At 40.9% G+C, this 27,882-nt stretch overlaps 1 long non-coding RNA gene across 5 annotated transcripts in view; it reads left to right on the plus strand.

The window, feature by feature from the left end:
- Positions 1-23,978, plus strand: part of LOC133754823 (uncharacterized) — a 38,415-nt gene extending 14,437 nt beyond the window's left edge. For 3 of the 5 annotated variants that reach the window (XR_009865297.1, XR_009865298.1, XR_009865299.1), the window contains exons 3-4: positions 175-299; positions 21,099-23,978. This is a non-coding gene — a long non-coding RNA (uncharacterized LOC133754823). Of the gene's footprint in view, positions 1-174; positions 300-9,298; positions 9,366-11,215; positions 11,306-21,098 lie in introns of all 5 variants that reach the window. The other 2 variants (XR_009865301.1, XR_009865300.1) reach the window with 2 other exon arrangements.
- Positions 23,979-27,882: the final 3,904 nt, after the last annotated feature.

Here is a 27,882-nt window from a genome sequence, read left to right on the forward strand (position 1 = left end):
AGAGTTAATTGACACTATAGACCAAATCGACTTAACAGATATCTACAGAACCTTCCACCCTATAGCCTCCAAATACACAGTGATCTTGTAGTACTGACTTTACAGTTGGTATAGAATGTATCCTGATGTTAGATAACATTTGCTTTTGTTTTCTTTTTTTTTTTTTTTTTTTAGCCTTACCAATAATTCTCGGATTGTGGGACTCCTGGCTCAGCTGGAGAAGATAAACACTGAATCAGCAGAATCAGATACTGCCAGATATGTCACATCAAAGATTCCTCATCTTGCTGAAAGTCAAGGTAAACTTGAGTCTCTGCTTTGCTTTTTGGAGTTGTTTCAAAGTAGATGCTAGGAATGTTCAAACTTGATAAATCTAACTTTCTATAAAAATTGAACTTTATTAAATTGGTTCAACAAGTAGAAAACTGAAGAACTTTGGAAGAGACTGATCCTCAACACATTATTTTTTTTTCAAGATTTATTTATTTGAAAGTCAGAGTTACACAGAAAGAGGAGAGGCAGAGAGAGAGAGGGTCTTCTATCCACAGGTTCACTCCCCAATTGGCCTCAATGGTTGGAGCTGAGCCTATCCAAAGCCAGGAATTCTTCCAGGTCTCCCACATGGGTGCAGGGGCCCAAAGGCTTGGGCCATTTTCTACTGCTTTCCCAGGCCATAGCAGAGAGCTTTATTGGGAGTGGAGCAGCCAGGACTCAAACTGGCACCCATGTGGGATGCTGGCACTACAGGCGGTGGCTTTACCTGCTGCACCACAGTGCCGGCCCCAATACATTATTTTTGATTATTACAATTTTACTGATGTATTTTCTTACTGCCCCATTTTTGGAAAGTTCTGAATTCCAGTTTTACTTGTGGTTGTAAAGTGTGTTGCCGTCCAGATGGAGAGAGCAGATAGATGTACTGAACAGGCTACAGGGACGCAGCAAGTGGGCAGGACAGCCAGAGGTTCACTGCTTGCAGAATGGACTAGAATCTGAATGTCCAGCTTGCAAAGAGTCAGCTTTCTTGTAGTCTAGCAGATTTTCTAGTTGTTAGCAGAGCTGGGGAATTTGCAACACCCTTAGCTAGAGACTTTCCTAGCCCATCAAGTAACCCCAGGGTGACTCTCCATAGAATGTTGACAGAAAGGTGTCTAGTAGCATGGAATGTTGGATATTAGCATGCCCCCACCTTGAAATTCACCTCTGTCCTCAGTGACTGGGTTCCTTAGGGAAGTTACTGAATCTCTAGGATTTAGCTACACCATCTCTAGAAGAGAGGTAACAGATATCATGGGACTGTGATGAAATTCACATGAACAGCATGAAAAATGAGTATTAAAAATGTTCAGTAGATGTCACTTGTAATTATTTGTTTTATGAAGCTAGTTATATTAACTTTTTTTTTTAAAAAAAGAGGTATTTATTTATTTGAAAATCAGAGGTAAAGAGAGAAAGATTGGAGAGGCAGAGAGAGAGAGGTCCTCCATCCGATGGTTCACTCCCCAGATGGCCGCAACAGCCGGAGCTGCATCAATCCAAAGTCAGGAGCCAGGAACTTCTTCTGGGTCTCCCACGCGGGTGCAGGGGCCCAAGGCCTTGGGCCATCTTCTACTGCTTTCCCAGGCCATAGCAGAGAGCTGGATTGGAAGGGGAGCAGCTGGGACTAGAACCAGCACCTGTATGGGATGCCAGAGCTTCAAGCCAGGGCATTAACCCTGTGCACCACAGCACCTGCCCCTAATAATATTAACTTGATATCAAACCTTGACAAGGGCACAAGAGAAATGAAGATCATTGCTAAAGAAAATGAATGCAAATACAAATGATTTAATGTAAGGAAGTATATTAGTATAACATTATTTGGACAAGTTGAATAAAATCCATGTAATTATCTCAGTGGATATTAAGAATAAAAGACTTTGTTAACATTCCAAAACCTGTGCTTGATTTCTCTGTGTGTGTGTTATGTGTGTGTGTCTCTCACAATAAGGGAAAAATCAGCAACTAGCTTAATATTTACTGGCAACACTTTAATGGCATTTCTGTTAAAATTAAGGTCCAGACAATTCTCAATTTTTAAAAAAGATTTATTTGCAAGAGTTATAGAGAAGGAGAGGAAGACGCAGTGAGAAAGAGTGAGTGAGAGAGAGAGAGAGAGAGGGAGAGAATTGGTGCCCATATGGGATGCTGACACTGCCAGTGCCATAGTTCGGGCAGAGGGCCCAATTCACAATTGTTAAAAAAGTTATTTATTTGAAAGACAGAGTGATACATAGAGAGGAACCAACCAAAAGGGAAAGAGATCTTCCTGTCCGCGGGTTCACTCCCCATTGGCCGCAACGGCTGGAGCTGCGCCAATCCAAAGCCAGGAGCTGGGAGCTTCTTTCAGGTCTCCCACGTAGGTGCAGGGGACCAAGCACTTGGGCCATCTTCTGCTTTCCCAGGCCACAGTAAAGAGCTGGATTGGAAGTGGAACACCCAGGACTCGAACTGGCACCCATACGGGATGCCGGCACTGCAGGTGGTGGCTTTACCAGCTACGCCATCGTGCCATGATGACTCAGGTGATTGGGTCCCTGCCACCTGTGTGGAACATGTGGATTGAATTCCCAGCTCCCAGTTTTGGCCCTGGCTCAGTCCCTGTCATTGCAGGCATTTGTGGAATGAATCAGTAAATGGGAGCTCAGTCAGTCTCTGTCTTTGCCTCTGATAATTAGATAAAGAGTTAAAGAGATGTATTTGACTGAAATAACAATACTAGCATAAGAATGTTTGGAGCCAGTGCTGTGGCATAGTGGGTAATGCTGCTGCCTGTGATGCCAGCATCCCATATGGATGCTGGTTTGTCCCTGCTACTCCACTTCTTTTCTTTCTTTTTTTGTTTTTAAGATTTATTTATTTATTTGAAAGTCACAGTTACATACAGACATTAAGAGAGGCAGAGAAGACAGAGAGAGAGAGAGAGAGAGAGAGAGAGAGAGAGAGAGAGAGAGAGAGGTCTTCATCCGCTGGTTCACTCCCCAGTTGGCCACAATGGTTGGAGCTGCACTGATCCAAAGGCAGGATTCAAGAGCTTCCTTTGGGTCTCCCACGTGGGGGCAGGAGCCTAAGGCCTTGGGCCATCTTCTACTGCTTTCCTGGGCCATAGCAGAGAGCTGGATTGGAAGTGGAGCAGCCGGGATGTGAACTGGTGCCCATATGGGATGCTGGCACTGCAGGCAGTGGCTTTACCTGGTATGCCATAACATCGGCCCCTGCTCCACTTCTGAACCAGCTCACTGCTAATGCACTTGGGAAAACAGCAGAAGATGGCCCAAGTCCTTGGGTCCTTGCACTGACATGGGAGACCTGGAAGAAGCTCTAGCTCCTAGCTTTGACCTGGGCTAGACCCAGCAATTGCAGCCATTTGAAGATACCCACCCCTTTAAACTCCACCTTTTTTTAAAGATTCATGTATTTTATTTGAAAGTGTTATAGGCAGAGAGATAGAGAAAGAGAGAGAAATAAAGGGAGAAAGAGGGGTCTCTCATCCTCCCATCTGCTGGTTCACTCCCCAGATGGCTGCGACGGCCAGAGCTGTGCCAATCCAAAGTAGGAGTTTCCTCTGAGTCTCCCACGTGGGTGCAGAGGCCCAAAGACTTGATCCATCTTCTGCTGCTTTCCCAGGCCATAGCAGAGAGCTGGACAGGAAGTGGAGCAGCCAGGTCTTGAACTGTGCCTGAATGGGATGTCAGCACTGTAGTTGGTGGCTTAACCACTATGCCACAGTGTCAGCCCCTAACTCTGCCTTTAAAACAAACAAAATCTTTTTTTAAAAAGAAATGTTGATAGTATTTATTGCAGTATTATTTGTAAGATCAAAGATCAAGAGACAGTCTAAATATGCATCGAGAGTATGGTTAAATTTTAATATAGTCAAACTTGGCTGGTGCCGTGGCTTAACAGGTTAATCTTCGCCTTGCGGTGCCGGCACACCAGGTTCTAGTCCCAGTTGGTGCGCCGGATTCTATCCCGGTTGCCCCTCTTCCAGGCCAGCTCTCTGCTATGGCCCGGGAAGACAGTGGAGGCCCAAGTCCTTGGGTCCTGCACCCACATGGGAGACCAGGAGAAGCACCTGGCTCCTCTCCTGGCTTTGGATCAGCACGATGCGCAGGCCACAACGGCCATTGGAGGGTAAACCAACGGCAAAAAGGAAGACCTTTCTCTCTGTCTCTCTCTCTCTCACTATCCACTCTGCCTGTCCAAAAAAAAAAAAAATTTAATACAGTCAAACTAGACCTTGATAGCCATATTATGCAAGTGTTATCAATAATAAATAAAATACTGTGTGTCTTGTAATCCTAGCACCCAGGCTCACCCACAACCAATTTAATCATCATTGTTAATGCTTTCCAGGTGACTCCAAAATTGAAAGCCACTGCTCTAAAGCAGAGAATGCCAAGCTTACTCAATGAGGGGCCAGATAGCATATGTGTTGGGTTTTGTGGGCCATATAGCCTTTGTCACATTTACTGCACTCTGCCCTGTAGCACAGAAACAGCCATAAATGACCATAAATGGATAGATATGGCTGTGTTCCTATAGACTTCATTAATGGACACTGAAAAATAATTATCATGTGGAATATAATGGTTCATTGGTGGAAGTATATGAATTGTCCTGGAGGCCTATGAGTAATATATTGAATAAAAAGCAAGTCCGTTTGGTTCATGTAACTCTGTAGGTATAGTCTTGTTTTTGTACAGAATCAGCAATTATATGTGATGTTTGCAGGAACAGGCTGTGCCCACACACATACAGGAAAGCTACCTTACACCTTGTTGGCAATATTGCATCAGCGGACTAGATATGGAAAGGATGAAGTGTGAACTCTTGCTTTGATTTTAGATGTTGTATACTGTTAGAATTGTTACAGCAGGCACACATGTGTATTTAAATGATTAAAAGAGCAAAACGGCTGGCGCCTTAGCTCAATAGGCTAATCCTCTGCCTGCGGCACTGGCACCCTGGGTTCTAGTCCCAGTCGGGGCACAGGATTCTGTCCCAGTTGCTCCTCTTCCAGTCCAGCTCTCTGCTGTGGCCCGGAAGTGCAATGCAGGATGGCCCAAGTGCTTGGGCCCTGCACCTGCTTGGGAGACCAGGAGAAGCACCTGGCTCCTAGCTTCGGATCAGCGCAGTGCGCCGGCTACAGCAGCCATTGGGGGGTGAACCAACAGAAAAGGAAGACCTTTCTCTCTCTCTCTGTCTCTCACTGTCCACTCTACCTGTCAGAAAAAAAAAAAAAAAAAGAGCAAACCAACTCCTGCAGTGCACCTTATTCAAACAATTCAAACAAAATTTCCGCAGTTTGCTCTTAGTGTTTCTTGGATTCATTACATTTTCTGTCTTTAATATTGGATTACTTATTTGCAGTATGCACAATACCTCCTGTAATTTGTCCTTATTTTTTGCTAAAAACATTTAATTATTTCATGCAAATGTTCCAATTTTAATTTGTTGGCAACATTTTCTTATTATCAATTTCTACAGAATGGGAAGGGCTGTCCCCTCTTCATCCCTGATTGTGGTAGTTTGATTCTTCTCCCTTTTTTGCTTGTTCTGAATCACCAGGGTTAATTTTGTTCCATTTTTTCCGCCAGGGGACATTAACAATGTTTGGAGACCATTTTGTTCATAAAATGCTTTTTTGGGGGTGTTGCAACTGGAAGCTGTTGGATAGAGATCAGAGATGCTGTTAAACATTGTATAGTGTATTGCATGCCTCTCTGCTCCCCCGGCAAGAAAGGATTATCTGGTTAAAATGTCAACGAAGCTGAGGCTGAGAAACCCTGGTATAGCCAAATGTCAGTATTATGTGAAAGAACCAATGTCTGGTTTATTGATTTTCCCTGCTTTTCTGTCTTATTGATCTTAGGTTATTGGTTCTGAGACTTTTCTTTTGTCAACAGTGATTTGAGTGCATTCTCTAAGTGATATGATGTGTTTTTGTTTGAATCTGTTCAAAATATGTTTAAGTTTGTGGTTTCTCTTGGACTCATGGATTATTTAGAAGTGTGTTGTTTAATTTCCTAGTATTTCAGGATTTTCCAATTTTCTTTCTTTTTTTAAAGATTTATATATTTATTGAAAGTCAGAATTAGAGAGAGAGAGAGAGAGGATCTTCCATCTGCTAGTTCACTCCCCAAATGGCCACAATGGCAGGAGCTGGGCTGACCTGAAGCCAGGAGCTAAGAGCCAGGAGCTTCTTCCAGGTCTCCCATGCAGACGCAGGGGCCATCTTTACTGCTTTCCCAAGCCATGGCAAAGAGCTGGATGGAAATTGGAGGAACCAGGATCGAACTGAGGGCCATATGGGATACTGGCACTGCAGGTGATGGCTTTACCCATTACACTACAGTGCCAGCCTCCCTCTCCCATTTCTTTTTGTTGATTTTTAATTTAGTTCTATTATGACTACATACTGTCTGATTTATTGAGATATGATAGTGATGAGATATTGTGATAGTCTATAGTCTTCTTTGAAGTATGCTCCATGTATACTTTAAAAGAATATGTGCTCTGCTGTTACTTTATCTGCTGGGTGGAGTACTCTGTAAATGTCGGGTCAAGTTGGTTGATGCTGCTGTTCCTCTATACCCTGTTCATTTTCTGTCTGGGTGCTCTATGAGTTCTTATGAGCTGGTATTGCATTCTCTACCTATTACTGGTGAACTCTTTTTACCTTTGGCAGTTTTGGGCCCATCCCTTTTGTTAGACTCTGCTGCTGCCTATGTAGATCTTTCATCTCCAGCTGCTTTGACTCTTTCATTGTGATGCAATCTCTGTCTTTGTCTCCAGTAGTATTTCTAGACTTAAAGGCTGTTTTGCCAGATAAAAACATAGACAGTCCAGCTGCCTCCGGATTCCTCTTTGCATGTTACACTTTCTCCATTTTACTTTGAACCTGTTTGTACTTTGCATCCAAAGTGTGTTTATTGAAGATAACATATTATTACATCTTGCTTTTTATCTAGTTTGAATGTTTGGTGCTTTCAATTTAAGGTACTTATTGATATGATTGGATTTATGTCTGCCATTTTTGATATTTGTTTTCTAAATTTTTTTTTAGGTCTTCAAAATTCTCATCCTTTGCTCCTTCTTTTGTGTTATGTGTTGATTTTTTTAAACTTGAAAATTTTAGTTCTTAGGGATTAAAATATGCATCATATTGCAGTGTATTTCAGCCTATCTAATTCCAATAAACTATGAAAATTTTCTTCCAGTACAGCTTTCTTTCCTTCTCACTCCTTTATGTTATGTTATTAATGCTGTGTGTATTCTGTCTGTACATGTCAGAGATCCAATAATGCAGTGTTATAATTTTTTTTTTTGGACAGGCAGAGTGGATAGTGAGAGACAGACAGAGAGAAAGGTCTTCCTTTTTGCTGTTGGTTCACCCTCCAATGGCTGCTGTGGCCGGCGCATCGCACTGATTCAAAGCCAGGAGCCAGGTGCTTCTCCTGGTCTCCCATGGGGTGCAGGGCCTAAGCACTTGGCTATCCTCCACTGTCTCTGCCATAGCAGAGAGCTGGCCTGGAAGAGGGGCAACCGGGATAGAATCCGGTGCCCCAACTGGGACTAGAACCCGGTGTGCCAGCGCCGCAAGGCGGAGGATTAGCCTGTTAAGCCACGGTGCTGGCCTGCAGTGTTATAATTAATGCTGATATTAACTATGCCTTCTAAAGAAGCCAGGAGAGAACAGTGGGAAGCCAAGTACATAGTTCTGAAGGGAGGTCTGGATATGAGCCCGTAGGTTGGGAGTGTAATGCATTTATCTGGGAGGAGATACAGAGTGAGGAAGGAGAAGTTTTTGTCCTGGGAACTGTCCCAGTTTTAGATACGGCTGTGAGAGGTGTCTTATGAAGATATTAAAAGGCATTTATATTTATGATTTTTATGTTTTATTACCCTTTTATCACTAGGGTAAGTTCCTTCTTATTTCTGGCGATTTGCTTTATTTTGAAATTTATTTTGTCTGATACTAGTATTAAAGGATGAAACTGATCACAAGAATGTCACCTTCCCACCCCCACCGTGGTCTCTCTCTGTCTAGCCCCTGCAAAACTGCTTGCAAAACTAGATAAGCAAAAGGCCTACAAGGCTTCTGGAAAGCCCCTGGTGCCAAGTTCCCTTGGCAACCAGAGCAGATAAAACCCACCAAGTCTCTTCACAAGAACAGACCATTGCCCCTGTTTGCTTCAATAAAGTGAACTGTCTCTGTAGAAGTCTGCTCTGTCTCCCTTTTCCATCTCTCTTTTCTGAGGGTACGAAAGGCCAGAACCCTGAGCTATTCCAGGCCTACCATGTATCCTCAGCTTTCTTACCTTATTGTCTGTATAACAGCTTTTCCAGTCATCACAGTTCACCACCTCTTTCCTTCTTCCTCTGTCTCCTCCTCTTTCCTCTTTCATTTGCAGTCTTTTCTGTATTTTTGAGTCCAAAGACCATCTTTAAACAGCGCTTCGTTGGATCTTTTCTTTTTTGTTTTGAAAAAGAAAATTCCAGTTTGACAGTCTCTGGCTTTTAATTTGAATATTTACTCTAATTGTTGATCAGTTAGGCCTGATATCACCCAGCCTTATTATTCATTTTTAATATTTTGAGAGTTCTTGCTATCTATTCAGATAAGAACTCTGAATATCAGCTGAAAGAAGCCAGAAAGTGTTTCATCCTGATTCAGTGGGAGAAATGCACAGGAAAGTGAGGGCTCTAATCAGGGGAGAAGGAAGTCTAGAAGCACAGGCTGGGTCCAGACCAGGCAGAGAGCAGGCCAGGAACAATGTGGAGCAGAGCACCCAGGCAGGAAGGCAGAGGCAGTGGACAGCAAGAAAGGGGCCCACCGTGCTCCAGGCTTTTATTCACTTCATAGGGGGAGTGGTTACGTAGTCTGATTGGCAGGTGGGCATACAGGTGAGGTCAGGCAGGGGCGTGAGCTCACAGAAAGGGGCAGGGCAAAGGTGTGGGGCTCCTGCACCCACATGGGAGACCTGGAAGAAGCTCCTGGCTCCTGGCTTTGGATCAGTGAATCTCCGGCCATTGTGGCCATTTGGGGAGAGAATCAGTGGATGGAAGACCCCTCTCCCTCTCTCTCTCTGTCTGTAACTCCACCTCTGAAAAAAAAAAAAGAATCACAGGGAGCACACTGCTTACAAAGCCAGTCCTCTCATGAGAAACCTTCAGTGACTTTCCCCTTGGACCATGTCACAGGTGCTATAATTATGTTGTCTCTACACTTAACTCACTGACATTCATCTTCCAGGTGTTAACACATGACTGTGGGAAGCAAAAAACTGTTCACACTGTAACAAGGATTCTGTTTTTATGAGGTCAGTAAACTTGTAAGTAGGGACTTGATTGGATTATCCACACTGGCAAATGAAAGTAGAGTAGAAAATGGTTGGTGGAACACCTGCTTTTCATTTAGTGGAGGCAGTAACAGATGATGCTGGCTGTTGGTAACAAGGGTAGTTAGAGGCTCTGCTGTTTTATCTTCAGAGGAAGAGAGTTTTTCTCCCGTGAAGATGAAATGTATGGATTTCTTAGTAGTAGTGACCTCTGTCTTTTGAATTTTTGTGATATTAATATTGAAAATGATTTGACTTTTATATTAAATCAGTGATCTTTTAAATAGGACATTGAGGCTAGCACTGCTGCTCACTAGGCTAATCCTTCGGCTTCAGCACTGGTACCCCAGGTTCTATTCCCGGTTGGGGTGCTGGTTCTGTCACAGTTGCTCCTCTTCCAGTCCAGCTCTCTGCTGTGGTCCAGGAAGGCAGTGGAGGATGGCCCGGGTGTTTGGGCCCTGCACCCCATTGGAGACCAGAAGGAAGCTCCTGGCTCTGGATCAGCGCAGCGTACCAGCCATGGCAGCCATTTGGGGGTGAACCAATGGAAGGAAGATCTTTCTCTCTTTCTCTCTCTCTCTCACTGTCTAATTCTGCCTGTCCAAAAAAAAAAAAAAAAAAAAAAAAAGAAAACAGACCACTGATGATTCCCTGTGATTTATGAGATAAAGTATAAACCCCCCTTTTCAGCACCTGAGGTCAGTCCTATCTGACCACAGTGTTTTCCAGCCTTGCTCTAGCCTCCATTCATACACACCCTGTATTCCACTTTCATGGGACTTGACATCCTCTGCATACCTCGGGTCTTTTCCCAACTCCAGGTCCATACACAGTTTTGTTCTCTTTGATAAGAATATGCTTTCCTCATTTTCCTGATCCCTACACCTTCTACAGGACTTAATTCCATGGAGAAATACTCAAAAATCATTCAGGTTAGTTAGAATTAGTCCCTTCTTGATTATAATCATTGTGTCAAAAAATAGGTTTTTAGATGTAGTTCACATTTTTTTTTTTGACAGGCAGAGTTGACAGTGAGAGAGACAGAGAGAAAGGTCTTCCTTTTTCATTGGTTCACCCCCCAGTGGCCGCTATGGCCAGCGCACTGCGACCAGTGCACAGCGCTGGTCCGAAGCCAGGAGCCAGGTGCTTCCTCCTGATCTCCCATGCGGGTGCAGGGCCCAAGGACTTGGGCCATCCTCCACTGACTTCCTGGGCCACAGCAGAGAGCTGGACTGGGAGAAGAGCAACCGGGACAGGACTGGCACCCCAACCGGGACTAGGACCTGGTGTGCCTGTGCTGCAGGTGGAGGATTAGCCTATTGAGCCGCAGTGCTGGCCAAGTTCACATATTCTTACATAATTTAAAAGTATTCCCTGAACTAAAAAATATGAATTATTAGCATTCACCTGCAGTTTACCAATATCTACTATCACATATGGTATGAGAGTAAGTCAGCAAATTTTGAGTGAATAAATAAAATGACTTACTGATAGCACTAACATAGTATGTGGGACTTCACACCTCTGATGAAGAAATGAAATATTTGGCCTGTTGAAGATTCTACAAATACTCGGATATCATCAGAATGAACCATATCACAAAAAATGATTCATTCAAGGTTTTTTTCCTATGTACCAGCCTAAATTCTCAGTACTTTGCTGAGTTGATTATAAACAACTTTCTTCTCTAAATCAATAATAGCTGGTCTTCAGAACTGAATAAATCTAATGGACATGAAGAATAGAATTAAATTCTTCACAGGTTATTCGTTCAATTATTAAGTAAAAAATACCCTTTAAATGCCTCATCTGTACCTATCAACTTAAAAAAGGAACCACTGGAATTAGCCAGCTCTCATCACAAAGGAAACTGATATAATACTCAGGAATGCCAAGGAGTTTGGAGACAAGAAGGAAGACAGGTGAGCGCATGTGTACCTGTTTCACATGTGGGACCTCTGTTCTTAATGTGTTGTACTGTGCGAATTAATGGTAAAACTTTTACTCAAACAGTACTCTATACTTTGTGTGTCTTTGTGGGTGCAGTCTATTGAAATCTTTACTTAGTGTATACTAAGTTGAGCTTCTGTATATAAAGATAATTGAAAATAAATTGTGATGAAGAATGGGAAGGGAGAGGGAGTAAGAGATGGGATGGTTGTGGGTGGGAGGGAGGTTATGGGGGGTAGCCGCTATACTTCAAAAGTTGTACTTTGGAAATTTATATTTATTAAATAAAAGTTTAAAAAAAGAATATTTCTCATTTTCCTGTGAAATCAGAGCACACTCATTGTCTTCTGAGCAACTGAGAACCATTTCTATTTCACTTCACCTCTTCTGGACACACAAATGTAGGAGTGCTATTTACTATTTAGTCAAAGAAATGGGGGTAGCTGTGCATATCACTTGTAATGTTTAACTGGAGTCACTAATCTTTTTTAAAGTTAATTAATTAATTAATTTTGAAAGGCAGAGTGAAACACAGAGGGAGAGACACAGAGACGTATCTTCCATATGCTAATTTACCCCCAAATGTCCACAATAGCCAGAGATAGACAAAACCAAAACCAGGATCCAGCACTCTATCTGGTTCTCTCATGTGGGTGGCAGAAGACCAAATAGTTGAGCATTCATCTACTATCTCCCAAGTACATTGGAAAGAACATGGATCGGAAGCTCAGAGAAGTTGGGACTCAAACCAGGCACTCCAATATGGGATGAGGGCATTCCAAGTGATGGCTTAATCCAGTGAGTCACAACACCTGTCCCTGGAGTCACTAATGTTACACAAAGGCCACAACTGGTCCCTGGAATACTTTGCTTTTGACATTGACTTTTCATCTCTAAAGTTAATTTTGAAAACTGGGTAGGATTTATATCATTCATCTCAAATCCATTTTTATCTACATCGATGGTCCTCACTTTTTTTTTTAATATTTACACAGAGGGAGGGAGGGTGGGAGGGAGAAAAGAGAAGAAAGAGTAAAAGGGGGGAGAGGGAGAGAGAGAGAGACTTTCCATCTGTTGGTTCCCTCCCCAAACAGCCACAACAGCTGGGGCTGGGCCAGACTGAAGCCAAGAGCCTAGGACTCCATAAGAGAAGGTGACAGTACTTAGGCCTTCTCCCACTGCTTTCCCAGGTGCAAGAGCACCGAACTGGATCAGCACTCTTATGGTATGCTGTGGCATATTTATCTGCCACACAATGATGCCAGCCCCATCAATGGTTCGCAAAGCATGTTCTGGGAACCCCTAGTGGACTCTGACACTATCAAGGGTTCTTTTGTTTTTTTTGTTTGCTTGTTTTTGTTTTTGTTTTGTTTTGTTTTAGTGAAAACTACTTTCATGAAGCAGGTAGTTAAGATGCTTGTATCCTAAATTGTGAAGGGTTAAAAGCTTAAAAGTAAAGCCATAAAACTGAAACTCCAAAAATCCAAATGTAGCCACGGTGATAAGGAACCGAATTATCTCTGTTGAAACATGTGTCTCCATTTGCCTGTGATACTGTCCCCATCCGCTTGAGAGATGGCCTTGTAAAACTGCTTTGTGTAACTGTCTCACGCAATAATGCTTGCAGGAGTCTGGAAAGAGCTACAATAAGTTCCTGTAACTTAGTGATCTTTGAACTCACCCCCTCCCGTTCATTTGATGCACTGTATAAAAACCCTAGCCTTCTTTCACTCGGGGCTGCTCTGTTCCTGAGTGTTCAGACAGCCCCAGCATGCTGCAGAAAATAAACCCTTTGCTGATTGCATGAGAGTGTCTCTTGGAGTCGTTCCTTGGCGGTAGACATTCTGCGACCCTTACAATTGGAGTACCTGACTTCAGCTTTCTGATAATGCAGGTCCTGAGAGGTAGTAGTGACAGTCCAAATAATTGGGTCCCTGCTACCCACATGGATTGCATTCCCAGCTCTCAGCTGTGGTGGAATGAGAAGGCCATATCAAGATGGCCTCTGGCAAGCGAGCGTCAGTTACTCAGGAATGGCTTTGAAACCCAACTGGCAAAGGAGCCTGCCTGGCAACAGGCTGTGATTGGTTAGGGCATAAACTGCCCCTTGACCAGATTGACTGTCTTGGCTATCTAAGCCCTGTAGCAACTGAAATAAACAAATCTGCAGGCTGCTCGCCTCTGGCCCACTTTCACCCAACTCCCAGGGTCTCTGTGGTGACTCAGTGCCTCTTGCCCCCACCACGCTCCTCTCAGAACGAAACCACAGCAAATTTGGCGCCCAGCATCCCAGCCCAGCCCTAGCTATTGAGGGCACTTGGGGTGTGAACCAGCAATTGGGAGTGCTTTCTCCTTCTCTGTCTCTCTCTCCTTCCCTCTCTCCCCCTTATATAAATATGTAAAAAAAATTATATGAAAAATAAGATGCATATGTACGGGACTTTTCCAGACTGATTTTACAACAGGCTGAATACAGAAGCAGGTAAGAGAATCAAGCAATCTTTCTTTGTGCCAGGCATTAGAGATTTTCAAAAATATAAAATAATAGTACTTTCCTCATTAAATATGTTTTAGAAAATAGCTATTTTCATTAAAAGTGTTATTTATGGTAGCATTTAATAGCTGTAGTTTAAACAAATTCATACATTTTATGTTTGTCACTTTTAATTTCTGTATGTTTAATAATAATAGGCATACAAAAACCATAAGCTCTTATGGTCCTCAATTATTTGTAAGACTTTTAACGAGTATTGAGAACAAAAAATCCTGAATTTATGATACATTTTTATAGTAAATAATGTTTCCTTTTTAGTTTTTAAGTATTACAGACAATTAATAATATGTTAAGAGTAAATTATGGGTTACCATTTAAACTAATTTACCATCCAAATTAATACTTTTTCTTTCCAAGAAAAGTTATCAACTATTGATTAGATTAAATGTTGAATTAAACAAGAGTAGAACTGGCCATTTTTGATGCTCATTCCAAATTATTCAAATTACTCTCAAAATGCTTATGGCCAGGAGAATGTCTTAAGAAAAAAAAAAAATTTAGCTTATTTATTTGAAAAACAAAATTACAAAGAGAGGCAGAGCCAGAGATAGAGAGGTCTTCCAATCGCTGTTTTACCTCCCAGATGACCACAATGGCCAGAGCTGAGCTGATCTGAAGCCAGGAGCCAGGGGCCTCCTCTGGGTCCCCTACACAGCCACAGGGCCCAAGAACCTGGGCCATCCTCCATTGCTTTACCAGGCCACAGCAGAGAGCTGGATTCTAAGTGGAGCATCCAGTACCCAAACCAGTGCCCACATGTGATGCCAGCGCTGCAGGCTGGGGCTTTAACCTGCTGCACCACAGCACTGGCCCCAGGAGAGCTTCTTAAAAGATCTAGATTTCAGGATCTGACTCTTTCATTAACTTATTGGGTAACTTCAGCAATGTCACTAAGTTGTTTGAGTATAATGATTTTGTTGCCTGTAAAATGAGACTAACGGTACTAATAAAGCTTACTGAGTAATACTAAGTAACATTTTTCTCAGTGCTTTGTATTTATTAATCACTTGATCCTCATGGTAGCCCTATCGACAAAGTATTTATTATCTTATTTTGCAGAGAAGAAAATTGAACCATATAAAAATAAACTTATCCAAAACAATTAGAATGGGGATTTGAACCCATAAATCAGAATTTTTTGTATGATTATATGAGAGCACTTCAAAATGTTCGTGGAAAATGTATAGTATAAAAAATTGCATAGACTTCAAATAGTTTTCTACAAAAATAAATTTATCTTTTAATTCCATTGTCCATGAACTTTTTGGAGGACCCTTGTATGATGCTTCTCTGATTCCATCAGCCCTATATAAAATGACAGCGTTCTCAACAATGCATGCCATGTATGCTGAATAGTAATCTACAGGATTCCAGCTTTAACTTCACAGACCCTGTATCCCCAGATTCCTTTTCTTTTAGCTTTCCTTTACCCCTATTGTTGTAACTTATTTCTCTGATATTATTTTCAAAATATGAGCCTTTGGATATACAGAGAAAGTGTTCATCATGTTACTCTCAAGTTACCTTAAATTTCCCAATATGCACATTTCCAAATGGACTAAATAAAATATGTCTGTGAGCTGAATGTATGTAACCCATAAGCAGTCATTATGCAAGCACTGACAGCTAAACCAACTCAATCTTACTTCATTTGATAATTATATTATCACATATCATGTGATATGAGACCAAAAATGTTGAGAATATTAGGCAATGATTTTAAAAAAGATACTACTACTACCATGTCACAGAATGAGTTTACTTGGACAGAACTCTTCAGAGAACATACTATCTGAAATAATGACTCAGAAGCCCTATAGAAAAGCTGAAGAAGGTGAGGCATGTGAGAAAGTATAAGGGAGTATATTATGTCACTTCCCAACTCAAAGCACTCTAGTGACTTCTAAATATTAGAAAGTTATAATAAAAAACACATCCAAATCTCAGTCTAAAAACTTCCCCCAGTCTTCCCTCCTGATACTCTTACTGTAATCTCTGCACTTTGGCCAGGCATGCCTCTTTCCCTGTCCTTTGATATATTTCATTTCATTTCAGGGCCTTTGGATTGTAGTTCCCTTATACGTTGGATATCTCCTTTCCCAAATCTTCAGGTCTAAATCACTTTGTTTAGGAGGCCTGTCCTTAGTACCTGTTATAATTAGCACCACGAATGCCATGCACTACACTATTAAAATATCTCATTTAGAGGCCGGTGTTTTGGCGCAGTGGGTTAATGCCCTAGCCTGAAGCGCCAGCATCCCATATTGGCGCTGGTTCAAGACCCGGCTGCTTCTCTTCCAGTACAGCTCTCTGCTATGGGCTGGGAAAGCAGTAGAAGATGGCCCAAGTCCTTGGGCCCCTGCACCCATGTGGGAGACTTGGAAGAAGCTCCTGGCTCCTGGCTTCGGATTGGCACAGTTCGAGCCACTGCGGCCAACTGAAGAGTGAACCAGCAGATGGAAGACCTCTCTCTCTCTCTCTCTAACTCTGATTTTCAAATAAATTAATGAATCTTTTTTAAAAATCTCATTTAATTGTTTGTTTCTTATGATTTATATAGGCTAGTTGCATTCCTTTTTTTTTTTTTTTTTTGACAGGCACAGTTAGAGAGAGAGACAGAGAGAAAGGTCTTCTTTCCATTGGTTCACCAGCAAAATGGCTGCTATGGCCTGTGTGCTGTGCCAATCCAAAGCCAGGAGCCAGGTGCTTCCTCCTGGTCTCCCATGCAGGTGCAGGGCCCAAGCATTTGGGCCATCCTCTACTGCCCTCCCAGGCTACAGCAGAGAGCTGGACTGGAAGAGGAGCTACTGGGACATAATCTGGCACCCCAACCTGGACTAGAACCGGGAGTACTGGCACTGCAGGCGGAGGTTTAGCCTAGTGAGCCACCACACCGGCAAGTTGTATTCTTATTTATTGGGTTACTTGTCCATTTTCTTTCTTCTCCTGGCTTGGATCCACATAGCTCTGGCCATTGCAGCCAATTGGGGGTTGAACCTGCAGATGAAAGACCCCTCCCACCCACCTCTGCCTCTCCTCTCTCTGTGTAACTTTGACTTTCAAATAAATAAATAAATCTTTTTTAAAAAAACTGTCCTAAAGTAACTGATATTTTATCTCAGGAGAAAAGACAAACAGAACTTTAGTATTTATCTGTTAAGCATATTTTTTCCATGCAATAAATCTGAACTTTGAACATCCACTTCATTTTTTCTTGAGGAGCACTCAATCCAGTGCCCTTCTTATCACAGAAACAAATTATAACCTAATCTGGAAAATCAAGCATCTCTATCCCCATGTCAACATTTTTTTTTTGTTTCAGGAATTAGCAAATATTTAATACAAGGCCAATCACTGCATTGATTTTATTAAGAGGGAGAGAGAGAGAGAGAGAGAGAGAGAGAGAGAGAGATCTTCCACTGGCAGGCTCACTCTCCAGATGGCTGCAACAGCCAGTGTGCAGTCAGGCCCAAGCCAGGAGCCAGGAGGTTCTTTCTGGTCTCCAAAGGGGGTGGCAAGGCCCCAAACACTTGGACCATCTTGTACTGATTTTCCCAGGCTATTAGCAGGGAGCTGCATCAGAGACTTGCATGAGCGCCCATATGGAATGTCAGCATTGCAAGCTGCTGCAGCTTTACCGACTATACCACAATGCCAAAAAATCTCCCATATTTTAAGGTTATCTGATAAACCACCTGAATCCCACCTGGAAATTTAATTTACTTAAGCAGTGTAAAGCAACAGAATCACAGGTTCCAGAAATTAGGATTGGACATCTTTCAGAAGCCCTTAATGTGCCTATCACATGGTCTGAACACCTTGAAACTGTCAGATTCAGTTAAAAGGCAATTATATGCTGCCTATGAGAAACACAACTTATTTTTTATTTATTTATTTATTTATTTTTGAAAGGTCAAGTGACAGAAAGGGAGCAATCTTCAATCCACTAGTTCACTCTCCGGATGGCCACAATGGCCAAGGCTAGTCCTGGACAAAGCCAGGCACTCAAAACTCCATCCAGCTTCCTACTTGGGTAGCAGGAGGAAAAGCACTTGGGCCATACTCTCCTGCCATCCCAGGCACATTCACAGGGAGCTGCCTAAAAAGCAAAGCCACTGGGACTCAAATCATTGCTCCAGAATAGGATGCCAGACAGCATTTGACAGTCAGTCCACTTTGCCACAGTTCTGGCTCCTGAAAACTTATTTTAAATATAAGGCAGGGGCAGGTGCTGTGGTGCAGTAGGTTAATCCTCTGTCTGTGGCACTGGCAAACCATATGGGCACCAGTTCTAATCCCAGCTGCTCCTCTTCCAATCCAGCTCTCTGCTGTGGCCTGGGAAGGCAGTGGAGGATGGCCCAAGTTTTATGGGCCCCTGCAGCCATGTGGGAGACCAGGAAGAAGCACCTGATTCCTGGCTTCCTATTGGCACAGCTCTGGCCATTGCAGCCATTTGGGGATGAACCAATGGAGGGAAGACCTTTCTCTCCGTCTCTCCCTCTTACTGTCTGCAACTCTACTTCTCAAATAAATAGATAAAATCTTTAAAAACATATACAGCAATACATTTAAAATAAAATCATAGAAAAACATAAATCATTGTAATCAAAAAAATCTGGGCACAGGGAAGAGCTGGCAGCAAAATGGCCAATGAGAATTCTAGGGAGTTATCCCTCCCCAGAAATATGGAAAATCCATCAAATTAAAACACATTGGCCCTCTGGAAGCTAGCAAAGATATACAGCCACCAAGCAAACACATAACCAGGAGCTAAAGTACTGAAGTACTACACAGAGCATTAGGACATGCTAGCTTACCCTTGCCCCTTTCCACACCCCAGCACAATGCTAGTTTTGAAGGTCTCAGAACAGCTATTTTAAAATAGTTTGAAAAATTCACTAAAGAAACCACACCTACAACTCACAGTCATAACAACAACTAATCCTAGAGAAACTTGAGGAATCTGATTTCCAAAGTTACCTCAACATATCCACTATTCAAGTGAAAGAAATACAAGATATGCCAAGAGACAAGACAGTATGATTAATTCATAACAAATAAGAAATTAACAGATTCTCCCTAGGAGGTTCAGATACTGGAATTACTAGAAGAAAATAAGTCAATTGTTAGAAATATGTTCAAACAGATGGAAAAAAAACAAAGAATTAATGGAAATCAGGAAACTGATATCGACAAATAAATAATATCAATAAAAAGAAGTTATGAAAAAGAACCACATAGAAATTTTGAAGCTGGAATAAACAACTGAAATAAAAACTCACTAGAGAGGTTTAATTGCACATTTGTGCAAGTAAAAGAAAAAAAAATTAGTGAACTTGAAGGATTCCTAATTAAAATTATCCTGTCTTAGGAGCAGAAATAAAAAAGGTAGATTATCTCTGTTAACCATCTATATTAATTATACAGAAATTAAACTTTAGAAAAACAATGTTACATACAAAAATGAGAATCACTTCATAGTTTTTCATTTCAAGAAGGGGCAGTAAGGACATAGAAGGCTTGAACACAGTAGCAAACTATCTGGCATAATTAACATCTGTAGTATACTTTCCAAATCAGTAGAAGAAGGTACAACTGCATGGCCAAAATTAAGAAAAAAAATCACAAAAATGTTAAAATTTTGAATTATATAAAGTATATCCTACAATAAAAAAGTATTATAATCAATACCAAAAATATGAAAATACATAAATACCTAGAAATTAAGTGTAATCTTAGAATTAATGAGGAACTCAAAAGGAAAATTGGGAGGTATTTTGAGTGGAATGAAAAGCAAACACAAACCAGTGAAATTTATGAGATACAGTTATAGCAGTGGAGATTAATTTCTAGCTCTATGTGTCTATATCAGAAAGTTCTCAAACCAGGAACCTTAGCATTCTACCTTAAGCAATTTTTCAAAAGAGTATCAAAGAAAAAGCAAGTAAATAAATAAAAATGAAAGAAATCACCAAAACAAAAAAAGCCAAGAAGAAAATCAATGAAACATCTTTTTATGGTCATATAATGACACATGATAGTAATATATTAAATACAGAAGTCAGATTGAAGTAAGTAGTTATATCTGTCACATCACAATAAATATTGACAGCAATAGGTTATATTGAATCAAAAGGAAACCAAGAGTCTATGTAGATAAAAAGTGCAAATAAGTAAATATAAACCTGATGTGGAATGGGATATTTTGGTTTTGAAATGAGGCATTCAACTTTATTGGGAATGCTTAAATTTTGACTCAGAATATGAACATGCACATCACAATAAAACATTGATTACAAAATTAAGGTTTTTTTTTTTTAAGCTTTTATTTATTTGAAAGGCAGAGTTACAGAGAGGCAGAGGGAGAGGGAGGGAGAAAAGTCATCCATCTGCTGGTTCACTCCCAAAATGGCCACACAAGCTAGAGCTGGGCTCATCTGAGCCAGGGGCCTGGAGCTTCTTCTGGGTCTCCCACGTGGCCACAAGGGCCCAGGACTTGGACATCTTCTACTGCTTTCTCAGACCACAGCAAAGAGCTAGATAGGAAGCAAAGCAGCCAGGACTTGAACCGGCACCACATGGGATGCAGGAGAGAGAATGCTATAGTAAAAATCTGCTTTGTTGTCATTTTGTCACCCAGCATTCACTTACTTTTGGTAAATAGTCTGTCTTTGCCCTTTGGGGAACTAACTCCATTCTCAGTTTCAGATCATGTGCAAGTAGAATTGTCTCTTCCTGATACTCTTATTTTAAGGATAAATTTGGACTGTTTTGGGCAACAGTGACTGGTTAGATGTGTGCATGTTCGCACATTTGAAGGGACTAATACAAGACACAACCCATTTTTAATTATGCTGAAAGTTGAAAATATAACTGTGAAACTGCCAGACACAAAGACATAGTGAAGCCAGCCTAAATATAGCCAAAAAATGCTAGAAAATGAATCCTTATGGTATCATTAGGCCAGCATGAACCCTGCTGCCCAAGGCCATTCTCATTTCCAGACTTTTTCAGGTACCCAAGTCAACAGCTTCTCTTTTTTGTTGAGTTATATTTGCTGTCACTTACATCCAAATTCTTTATCACAATATGAGGAATCTATTCCTGGCTTCCTCTTCCATTCATAAATATTACCTTCTCACTAAAATTTTCTTTCTATAAAGGGGGATAATGTTAATGATTTCTTTTTTTTTTCTTTTCTTTTTTGACAGGCAGACTTAGACAGTGAAAGAGAGATACAGAGAGAAATGTCTTCCTTCTGTTGGTTCACCCCCCAAATGGCCACTACAACCGGCGCGCTGTGCCGGTCCAAAGCCACGAGACATGTGCTTCCTACAGGTCTCCCATGCCGGTGCAGGGCCCAGCACTTGGGCTATCCTCACTGCCTTCCCGGGCCACAGCAGAGACTGACTGAAAAAGCAGCAAGTGGGACAGAATCTGACGCCTCAACCGGGACTAGAACCTGGAGTACCAGCACCACAGGTGAAGGATTAGCCTAGTGAGCCGTGGTGTGACCTTAAACTTAATGATTTCATACTGTTCTCCCTCCTCCTCCTTTCATAATGTTCTAAGTATTAAATGGAAAACTATACAGAAATCACAAATTTGTTCCACAACACTAAACTATGGCACACAGTACTTAATTTCTCTATATGAAATCTGGCTCAAAGCCTCAATTTTAACAGTTGGGAAAATATCCAATATGAGTGACTCTTGGGACCTTTTGTATACTTAGCTTAGTATCCAATGTCAAAAAAGATACTATGGTTGGCCAATGCAGTGTTTTGTTGCAGCTCCCAAGACAATGGAGCCTGAACATTAGTCATCTCAGCAAATATCATTTCATTCCTCAGGAACCGCTACTGCCTCCTGGATGACTTCCACACCAGACCCATCCACTTAGAACCTGTCTTTACAATGTACTGTTAGGCAGCTCTCCAACTTTCAACCCCTTACCTCTTCTTCTTCAACCTCATCTTCTCTTCCTAGGAACACCTAGATGAATGCCACTCCTACATGAGAATTTGGATAGCACTGTACAAAAGATGTGTTGAAGCTGGTTTTGGTCAGGAAACATGAAAACTGTTAATAGCTCCTGAGACCAAGAACCCAGAACTCCTCGGAAGACAAGCGTGAAAAGTTATATTCTTTCCTTTTGGAGTTCCTTCAGGCAGGAAAGTGTAATCAATAGCTCAGTGAATTATCCTGCGACAATTGAAGAGTACCTAAAGCTGAGAAAGTTGGATAAGCAAGATCAATTTCCCTGTCATTGTTGTCAACAAAACCTCCCACCCACTATGAAGCTTCCATCACAATCAAGAGGGGATACTTGCTGCCACCTCCTTTCGGACACTACACTTAATAGAAGGCCCATGAGTGACAAACTTTCTTACTGCCTCATCTGGTATTTCTCTGAATGGAAGAATATGATGACTAACTGGTAATTACAGTATATGCAAAAGTGAAATGAATGAAAGCAATGTGATAAAGAATAGGAGGGAGGAATTGGGAAGATTTTATCATAAGATATCTAAACTACCTGTAAAATTTTAGTTATTCAAAAATGGACTTAGATGACTTGTGAGTGCATATTACAATCTCTAATGCAGGCACTGAATTATTTTGGAAGAAATGTTATTCGTAAGCTGGGAAAGGAGAAAAGATTGAATCAGATGAAATTTTTATTTAAAATACTATGAGATCAAAAAAGAGGAAGAGAGTAGCACAAAACAGAAAACAATGAACAAATGGCAATAGAAAATTCTTATGTATTGATAATTATTTTAAATGTAAGTGGATTAAGTTTTTCCATAAGAATAGAGTGGCTGAATGAATAAAATAGTAATATCCAACTTAATGAATGTAAGAGACTCACTGTAGCTTTAAGGGCAAACCTAGGCTGAAAGTGAAAAGTTGTAAAAAAAATATTCCATGAAACCAGTAACCAAAGGAGAACACATGTAGTTATATCAGACAAAATAAGCTTTACTGCTGGTGCCGTGGCTCAATAGGCTAACCCTCCACCTGCAGTGTCAGCACACCGGGTTCTAGTCCCACTCAGGGTACTGGTTCTGTTCCAGTTGCCCCTCTTCCAGTCCAGCTCTCTACTGTAGCCCGGGAATGTAGTGGAGGATGGCCCAAGTGCTTGGGCCCTGCACCCACATGGGAGACCAGGAGAAGCACCTGGCTCCTGGCTTCAGATCGGCACAGTACCCTGGCCACAGCGCGCCTGCCGCAGCGGCCATTGGATGGTGAACCAACGGTAAAGGAAGACCTTTCTCCCTGTCTCTCTTTCTCACTGTCCACTCTGCCTGTCAAAAAAAAAAAAATAGACTTTACTCAAAGGAAATGAATTAAGCACCTCATAAAGATACCTGCACCTCCATGTTTATTGCAACATTATTCACAATAGCCAAGATTTATATGCAACCTAAGAATCCAATAACTAAAAGATGGATAAAGAAATTCTGAGAGTGGAGATAAACACACATGACATATTTTGAAAATTTCACAGAAAATGGAATTAAAGATAAGTGTTTGTCACAAAGTGAAATCCATGCAGTTTCTTCATAATTTGCATTTTCCAAAAATTTTTAAGTGCCTTCATAGTTAGAGTTACAGAGATCTTTAAAAAGAAGAACCTTCCTTTTGCAACAACAGCGATGCAACCACAGGACATTATGCTAATGGAAATAAGTATGACACAGAAAGAAAACTATGTTGTCTCACATAGAAAGTCTAATAATATTGAAAATTTAAAAGTTGAATACATAGAACAGAAAATAGAATGATAGCTACCAGTGGTGGGTGTGGTAGGAGGAGAGGATAGAGGTCAACATATACAAAGTTGTAGTTATGGAGGATGAAGTAGTCTAGAGAACTAATGTACATCATGAGACCCATGGTTATGGTTAGTAATATTGCATTGTGTCCTGGAAACTTGCTAAGAGAGCAGATTTTTGAATGATCATGAAACAAAGCAAATTACAAAGGAGTAACAGATTATGACTATGTTAGTTACCTAACATGAGTGTTTGAAATAATGATTTCATTATGTATGACAAGTCTTCAAAAAGTTGATGGAAATGCATATGATGAAAAAACTATGAATTTCAAACTTTTGAACAAAAATATCTTTTTTAAAAAAGATTTATTGGGGCTGGCACTGTGGCATAGCAGGTAATGCCATAGTCTGCAGTGCCAGCATCCCGTATGGGCTCCAGTTCAAGTCTTGGCTGCCCCACTTCTAATCCAGCTCTCTGCTGTGGCCTGAGAAAGCAGTAGAAGATGGCCCAAGTCCTTGGGCCCTTGCACCCACCTGGGAGCCCCAGAAGAGGCACCTGGCTCCTGGCTTCAGATCAGCACAGCTCTGCCTGTTGTGGCCAACTGGGGAGTGAGCCAGTGGATGGAAGGCCTTTCTCTCACTCTCTCTGCCTCTCCTTCCCTATCTGTGTAACTCTGACTTTCAAATAAACAAATAAATCTTTTTTAAAAATCTTAAAAAAAAAGGACTTGTGCCATCTTCTGTTTTCCCAGTCCCTAGCAGAGAGCTGGATAAGAAGTGGAGCGGAAAGGACTCAAACAGGCACCCATATGGAATGCTGGCACTGCAGGCAGTGGCTTTACCTGCTGCACCACAGCACCGGCCCCACCAAACTGTTTTTTAGTTTCATTTTGCACAAACCTTTTGAAATATCCTCCTATATCAAAATGTATTGTATACCTTAATATATCATCTAAACCAAAGAGAGAGTAAATAAAATATCATCTAAATCAAAGATAGAGTAAATAAAATTATCGTTGAAAATCACAGAAGACAAAGTTGCAGCATCTACTCTGTTCTCAAATAAAGCTTTCTATATATACAATGTATTTTTAACTCTACAGAATCAGAAATAGACTCAGCAACAGCGCACCCCCCCCCTTATTTCCTCAAAAGGATTCATGTTTGCTAGAGATGATTACTAAAGAACAGAGCAGCATGTACCAAAGAGCACAAAGCCCAACAAAGAGGAAGATGAGGGCCATGACAACAATCTAAATATCTTTTAGTATTCTTTCTCCTAGACTCCCTTTGAGGCTATTCTGTTCCTGAATGCTGTCAAATCTTGTTCCCTCCACAGAACCTGCTCTGCTACTCCATCCTTCTTCCAAATTCCTTCTCTCCTTCCCAATACATTTTTGTTCTGCCTTGATTTCTTTAAAAAAAACTTTATTTATTTATTTATTTATTTAACAGGTGGAGAGTTACAGAGAGACAGAGGCAGACAGAGAGAGAGAAGTCTTCACTCACCAAATAGCCACAATGGCCAGAGCTTCACCAATCTGAAGCCAGGAAGCAGGAGCTTCTTCCCCGTCTCCCACGTGAGCAGAGGCCCAAGGACTTGGGCCATCTTCCATTGCCTTCCCAGGCCATAGCCAAGAGCTGGCTTGGAAGTGGAACAGCCACAACTTAAACTGGTGCCTATATGGGAGGACTCGAACCTGCGCCCATATTGGATGCCAGCACTGGATGCAGCAGCTTTATCCACTATGCCACAGTGCTGGCCCCTCCAAATCCATCCTGATTTAGGGAGCAGTCTTCTCTATAGTGCCATACAACCTCTAATGGACACAACTGAAGCTAGCAATGTCTTTTGTTTGGAATCATATCTATGATCACTTCATTCTTGTAAGGTTTTGTAAACTCTTTCCCATCTACTTTCTTCTCACCAAAATTTTCATTGAGTCCCCTTTGCCAAAACAGTGATGTCATTTTGTTAATAGTGTACACATATATTTCCCCATTTTAGCCAATCAGTTTACAGTAATAACTTTTACATCCTCATCTAGGTTATAACCTGCTGAAATTAAATTTCATATTATTTTCTTCTATTGTTTGCCTAAGGCCTCACTGAGTATGTTGAATCCACCTTGGCCACAGGCACCTGCTCATTTCCTTTACATATGTTATCAGTTTACAAGTAATGGCAGGTTCTTCCTTTGCCTGTCTTCTACATCTGCAGCTTCTTTGTCTCTGCAAAAGGAGGTATACTTCAAGCCTGCCTCCTCTCATGTACTCTCCCATTACTAACAGAGGTCTCTCCCTCTATATAGTTTTGCATCTCTGACATTGTTTTTGGTTGTTTGCTAATTTCTTTATGATAAATCTGGTCCTGATACCTCTAAAGTCCACCAGAATTCACAAATCTAAAAATAGCCTTTAAAGTCTGAGCAACATAAGCTGCACCAAAAATTTTCCCTGTGAGAAGGGATTGTAAGAACTGTCCCTTGAATACATTCTAAAAAAAAAAACATGGTAATGTCATCAAAAAGAAACCCTGAAAACCTGTTCCAGAATAAAGGAGACCAAATATAACTAAATGAAGTACATGATCCTAGACAAAATCCTGTAATGGAGTTTTTTTTTTTTTAATCCACAAAGGACATTGGTGGGTAAATTGACCAAAATAGAATACGGATGAGAGATTAACTGAAAGTTACATGTCAGCATTAAGTTTACTGAAGGAAATAATTGAACGTGTAAGAGAATTCTCTCTGCTTAAGAAGTACACAATGAAAAACTCAAAGAAAAGTGCATCATGTATGAAATGTATTCTCAAATGCTCAGGAATGTATGTGTGGTTTTTTTGCACATGCACAAAGGGTGAGGAAAGACAGAAAGGAAGGAAGGAGACAGAGAAAAGAAATGGAAAACTGATCAAAATGTTAATAATAGGTAAATCTGAATAAAGGGCATACTATCCATGAAACTTTTCTGCAAATATAATTAGCCTGACACACACACATTTTCTTACATAGACCCTTAACTACATTTTCATGTGTTTTACCTAACTTTTGCAATTTTTAACTTTCATTCCCACAGCTGCCACAGCTATACACAGCCAGTTGTCTCAGGTTCTGTCCCAGGCAAAATCCTGGGGTCTGCTGTCTGCATTTGAAGCAGTGAATGTTTCAGCATGATTTTGCATACTACTGGAAAGGAGTACGCAAGGAAGGGTTTTTTCCTAGTGTATAATGTAAAACCAAAGAGAATCAATGTTTTATGAAACCATGTTTACAGCATGTAACTACTAATCTCTTTCTTACATGGTACCACATCTTGATTCCTTGGGCTTTTAGGATGTGAATTGATTTCCAGATTTTCTTCTGTGCCATTTCTATTGCATCTTCTCCACTGGATTTCCTTCTTTCACATCTCTGTTTTCTGTTTTTTGTGGGACCCTCTCCCCTTCTTGCCATCCTCAAAATTATTTTAAAAAATTTTAATAACAGTTGTATTGAAATTAATTCATATATCCATGAAAATATATAATTCAGATTTTTTCTTAGTTGAACATTCATTTCCTGAACCAATTTTAAAACAATTTCATGACTTCAAAAGAAAATTTCATACCCTTTAGTTATTAACCCCTCACCTTTCATCTCCCAGCCTTCACAAGCAACTAATATACTTTGTATCTATAGATTATTCTATTCTAGACATTTTATAAGCATGGGATGTGGTCATTTGCAACTGACTTCTTTCACTTAGGGTGATGTTTTTCAAGGCTCATTCTTGTTGTAGCATTCATTAATGTTCCCTTTTTATGGCTGAATTATGGTTCATTGTAAGTATGTGCCACACTTTCCTTATCCATTCATCAGTTGATGGACATTTGTGTGGTTTCCACATTTGGCTGCTGTGAGTGCTGTTGCTGTGAATATTTATGTGCCATTTCTGTGTGCTTAATTTTTAATTTCTCTTGTGTATAATGCCTAGGAGAAAAATTGCTGGCTTAAATGGCAACTCTGTGTTTAATATTTTAAGGAACTGTCAAACTGTTTTCCAAAACACACCATTTTCATTCTCTTTAGCAGTATGTAAGACTTTGTATCTCTCTACATTTTCTCAAACCTTATTATCTGTTTTTTCCCCAGTTTTTATTTATTTGTTTTCATTTTATTTAAAAGACAGGGAGACAGACACACAAACAGAAACAGAGAAACAGATGG

The sequence above is a fragment of the Lepus europaeus genome, unplaced genomic scaffold, assembly GCF_033115175.1.
Source record: "Lepus europaeus isolate LE1 unplaced genomic scaffold, mLepTim1.pri SCAFFOLD_29, whole genome shotgun sequence".
NCBI classification, from domain to species: domain Eukaryota; kingdom Metazoa; phylum Chordata; class Mammalia; order Lagomorpha; family Leporidae; genus Lepus; species Lepus europaeus.